We start from the raw sequence: 5708 nt of genomic DNA, 5'->3' as shown, positions 1-5708 counted from the left end.
TCCTGTTGTTCTCCTTCTTAATTCTGCTAACTGCTTTTTCATAGTCACTCACATTTCGTCTAGCCATGGTCAATGAACGACGATGAGGTACCGGTGCCCCAAAGTTACGTAGATCATTATACAATCCTTCTTGCTCCGTTACCCTGAACGCCCATTCTGCTCGGATACCAGCATAATAATCCTTCGGACTTGAGTACTTTTCGCTCTTGTAGTCATACATAAATGGAGGTAGCAGCCACACTTTCGGATTTCTTTGCCGGCGTGAACTTCCTGCACCTCTTGAAGACATTATTAATAAAATTAAAAATAATAATAATAATAGTAATTGTATATCTATTACTATTGTTATGCCTTCAACAAACATCATACTGGGGTATTTATAGACATGATAGTGGTGGTAGGGCACTATGGAATAAGTGATACACGTGATATTATTTGATGTTATTCATTTCATGTAATTTTGATTACCCGTGACTTTGTGTACCTGTGATGTAGTCACGGACGTGGTTGTAAGATAAAATAATAATTGTAGGCCATAGAATCACAATGCTATCCCTTCATATTCGAGCAGTGCGTTGTCAAATAAAACAAAATGCAGTGAGTTGTCACATCGGCACATGAAACTATTTTGTCATACTTACTTTTGTAATACAATAAGTACTCACTTGGAATTGACGATTTCAGTACGTATAAGTGTTTTCGAGAAATTATAAATTAAATCGAAAAATGAAATTTTCTTTGTATTAAAGTAATATTGTTCATAAACTATCATTGTTTTTCTCACCAACATAATAAAATGGTCACCTGCTAGGTAAACACGATTGGAACTTTGGTGCCTATATTTTATCTTATTTTTAGTTAATGAACTTCACAGTCATCCGATTTTTATTGTCATTACACAATCGTCCATCATATTTTTTTACCAACATAATAGCATTTTCTGCTTCTTTTTACAGTCGTAATAATGTGACTTAGATGAATTCTGAAATGTGCGGAAAAAACAAAGCATGTAAGTTGCACTGCAGAAGTCACATGCATCACGTAATGTCAAGAAAAAAGTCACAACGTATACAAGCATGGCAAAGTAAGAAAGTCACATGCATTACTGCATCACTGCATAAAGTGACATGCAGCATTGCATCACTGCACAAAGTCACATGCAGTGATGCAGTGATGCACAAAGTCACACGCATCACTGTATCACTGCACAAAGTCAGATGCATCCTTGCATCGCTGCACAAAGTCACATACCTCCTACGTACTGTGCCCATTGCAATTATGCACAAAGTCACAGGCATCACTGCATCTGCGGCACAATAGCCGATGCTACAGGCCGTTGATTCGTTCATGACTGCACAAAGTCGAGTCCTGACAGCCGTATGCACTGGATAAGGTCAGTGGCATGCATGTGATCGAACAGGAAATTGCATACATACAGCTACCATGTGTATATATGGTATAAATATCATAGCATACCACAACAAAAGTTTTACAGCCATTTCTACCGATATCATCATGACATATACGGTGGTTGATCTATATTCAGCAATGGATTGCTATTGGGTTGCAGATGGAAATGAATTTCAATACCCATTAAATCCAAATTTGCGTTACTCACGTGCCACCGTCAATACCATGAGAGCTGAGTGGGAATTTCGCAAAACTCGAGCAAACGTTCTCGTTGAGCTATGTCGTGAAGTTAATCTTAAATTTCCTCGCCGGTTAGCCATGCGTATGCCAACTGACACTCCACAGTTGTTGCAAAGGGCATTGCATCGTATCCGCGACGAGGTTAATCGCATGACCCAACGTTTGCAGAGGTCCGGACTAATGAAGACCGCAAATGAGCGTGCCGAAGATGGGTTAATGGATGATGCACACCAGTACTACGCCTGGAGCATGGATGTTATGTATGAATCTGATATTGAGATGTCAGATGATGATGATAATGAATGAAATTGTTTGGATGAACGCCCAGGGCATTTCTATAATGCATGCAATTTGTAATGCTTATCCATGACTTATCAATGAAGCGAGATATTTCAATTATTTTTAGGCTTGAACAAACATATTTTTTATAGCTTCTTTACACGTTTTGTTCAAACCAAACGCATTTGTAATTTATGTTCTCCTAAATTACGGATAATGAGAGAGGGGTAGAGATGTGAAACAGATTTGTGTGATTCATCAATATAAATAAGAATAAAAAATTGTGAAATTATAATTGCGAATAAATAAGTATGACACTTACATCAGCTGTACAAGTTTGACACATACAACCAAAAAAAAGAAAAAAAAAAACCTATGTAGTCCATATCGCAACCGCTAATGCCCTAACCTGCCCCCAGTCCCAGTACCCCGACCGTGGATCTCCCTCCTCGGTTTCCTACGGTAGACTCTCTGAATATCTGGCACTCTCTCCCCTGCATGCGGCCCTCCACTGACTGCCTGTGGAGCCTGTGAGTGTGAGTGTGACCCCCTCTCTCCTGCATCTGATGCCCCTGATCCTGCCTGTGCCTGTAGATCAGATACTGCTGTGAGCTGTGAAACTCCCACTCCCTCGTCTGGTGCAACTATATCACGATCTGCAGCTGGACCCCGACCTCTGCCTCTGCCCGCACCCCGACCTCGGCCGCGACGTCCCCCACGACCATAACCTCTCCCTCGCGCTCTGTGGGGGGGCTCAATATGGCCCTCATCATCAATGTGTGAGATGTCAGTGAGAACTGCATCATGTATACTCCTGGGCGCGGTCGAAGTAGTCCCCATAAAAGCAGGTGGTAACTGGATGGGTGGGGTAGCAACATCATGCATGAACCGGGCGCGGTCGAAGTACTCCCCAGAAAAGTAGGATGTAACTGGGTGGGTGGGGTAATAACATCATGCATGAAGCGGGGCGGTGACCAATCAGGGTCAGGGTCAGCATGCTGGGTAAGATGTATGTGTGGGGAATATGGAGAAATGTATGGGGTATCATGTGGTGGGGTGACTGAAGTCAAAGGACCTGCTGTGGCTGGCGCTGAACTGGAAGGCACTGACGTGGACGGGACTGATGTGTCTGGAGCAACTGCTGCAGTATGTACACCGTAGTCCCCAAAATGCAGACGATCTACCCGATGGCCATGCTGGATCCCCTCGTACAATAACTCTCTGATCTCTACAAGGGCCTGCAGACCAAGCTGTCCATCACGTCTGAAAATGGCATCCTCAGCCAAGTGATATGACCTCCCAGCTCGAACCACCTGTAAAAAAAATCAGATATATTAGGCTATAGTTGACTGAAAATAATCAATTATGATATTAACAATTATCGGAGATATAGTACGCTACTCACCAATGACTCGAGAGAAGGCCCAACTCCCTGATATCCGGCCTCGGACAGGTGGCTCGGATTACCGACAAGTAGGTGTGTATGTCGCCGATACCACAACATGTAAGGGTCGGGAGAGGGGAGGACCCCATCGCTCCAGTCAGCCTGTACAATAGTGTCGCGACGGGCATCCCACAACTGTATGTATCGCATATGATGCTGACTCCAGTCAGTGCTGGCTCGGCCACGTCTATCCGTCGCATGCAACCGCCACTCGGTGTCACACCGATCCGGCACGGCCTGGACCCGACCAAACTGTCGGAGGACACGATCAGGGAGATGCCACTCAACCACGTCAAAACAAATGAGTGATACTCTCGCCATCCATATATCCTCACCTAGGCGGCAGTAGTCTGGGAGCGTGTGGAGGACATCAGCATAAGGCTGCCAGATAAACTACAATAACGACAAGTCTATTAAAAATCGCTCATAAACATATACAGTCCATATGACAATTAAAATTTAGGTATTTAAATTTGATACCTCGCCGTCTATCATCCGGTCAAGCTGGTCTCTATACATGACCACTATGTGGGTCGATACGACCTCGTGGCTCATGTCAACCCTCTACCGGCTACCTCGAGGTCCGGCCGGCATCTGCATGTCTCCCTGCCCGATGGGAACCTCACCAGGACCAACTAGTTGCCGCCTAGACGGGGCAATGCGAATCAATCTCTCCCACGCCCAAATCTGCAATAGTTTGAACGCAATTACAATACTGAAATATGCCATACAATATGAATTGACATGTAATAAAGTTCTTACTAACCTGTAGCAAGACAAGGGGTCCTCCGATCTGAGTCACACCCACCTGAGTGGCTCGACATAACATCCTATACAAGCATGCCAAAGCCGCGGCGCCCCAGCTGTACTGGCCGATGACGTCAATGTCTCTCAACAGTGGCAAATACATCAGCTTGAGCAGGTTCTGTGACTTATCAGGGAGAAGTACCCCCCCAATAAGCCACAGAATATATGCTTGCGCATGCTGCTGTACTAACTCATCTGCAGCATCATCTGGAAAATCGCCCTGAAAATGCTCCGACAGCCACCTCACCCTCACTCTACCTGCCTGTAAGTCTGCAGGTGTAGGTGCTACTCCCAATAGCTCAGCACATAGCGCTATCCACTGCTCCGTCGTCAATGATGGGTCAAGTCCAGTAACTGCTCGCCCATCAATCCGTAGACCGTATAGGACAGATACGTCCTGCAATGTGACGGTGGCCTCACCGGTCGGGAAATGAAATGTATGAGTCTCTGTGCGCCATCTCTCGACGAGAGCAGTAATGAGTGGGTGGTCCAGTCTGATATGGCCTATACGATATACACCATAGAATCCCGCGCGTAGTAGACACTGCAAGACTCTATGGTCCAATGGACGATCCCACAGGCCGGAATCTCCCCGTCGGCATGCCACCACGGTGCGTGACTGGTCCTGCATAACAGAATGAGTATTTTAAATTATAGCATTATCAAGGAAATGAAAAACAAAATGCAGTGTATTTTCATTGTACGCGTAAAGTCCAACAAACGTTATTGCATACCGGGTCCTCCCATATACTGTCAGCCCGATGTGGATGACTCAAAAGGGGGACCTCATCAGGTAGATGTGCCATGAAGCCTGTACAGTTGAAAAACAAATACATTTTGAAAAACTGTATTGGTGAGCATGTAATTTAACTATATCAATTAAGCTCAAATTATTATGTACATGATGACTTGGAAAATAAATGTGGTTGATTATTTTAAAAGTATAAATTTGTGTGCCATTAACATGGAAGCAATTAACTAAAATCAAAATTTTGCATATTATGTGCCATTAAATATGATAAGCAATTCAACATAACCTATCGTTATCTATGCTTCGGACTAATATAAAAATCTTTTACAAAGTCATTTTACGATCTCAGTTACATAAGCTTAATAATGACCAATAACATGTGGATAGTTTTTGTATGTCAATATTTACAAACAAAATGGAATGATCATTTTTTTTTCAAAACTTCATTATTGATTTTGGCATATTTGACATAACCTCATTATTGATTTTGACATATTTGACAAAATTCGTTACATTTATGGCATATTCGACAACTTCATTATTGATTTTGTAATTTTTGTTTTGCAATAAAGTAAAAAATTTGTAAATTACGTACATATAATTCATAAATTCTAAATGTACAAAATGCTTGAATCAGTCGAAATATTAAAATCTTAAAATGAAAGAAGAACTATGTGATTTTAAATAAAATTCTGTAATAAACATTTTGAATGAAGTAGAGAATAAAAACTATGATAGTTGTAAATTTTGTCAAGCAAATAAAACAATTACAATATA

General features: G+C 42.5%; 1 pseudogene; it reads right to left on the bottom strand.

The window, feature by feature from the left end:
* Nucleotides 1–3937: 3937 nt before the first annotated feature.
* On the bottom strand, nucleotides 3938–5016 carry LOC145793407 (serine/threonine-protein phosphatase 7 long form homolog pseudogene; annotated as a pseudogene).
* Nucleotides 5017–5708: the final 692 nt, after the last annotated feature.

Source organism: Camellia sinensis, chromosome 6, assembly GCF_055761805.1.
Source record: "Camellia sinensis isolate YWXY chromosome 6, ASM5576180v1, whole genome shotgun sequence".
In the NCBI taxonomy this organism is placed as follows: domain Eukaryota; kingdom Viridiplantae; phylum Streptophyta; class Magnoliopsida; order Ericales; family Theaceae; genus Camellia; species Camellia sinensis.
Note: the sequence above shows the minus strand (reverse complement) of the source record. Positions and strands in the feature narration are given on the sequence as shown.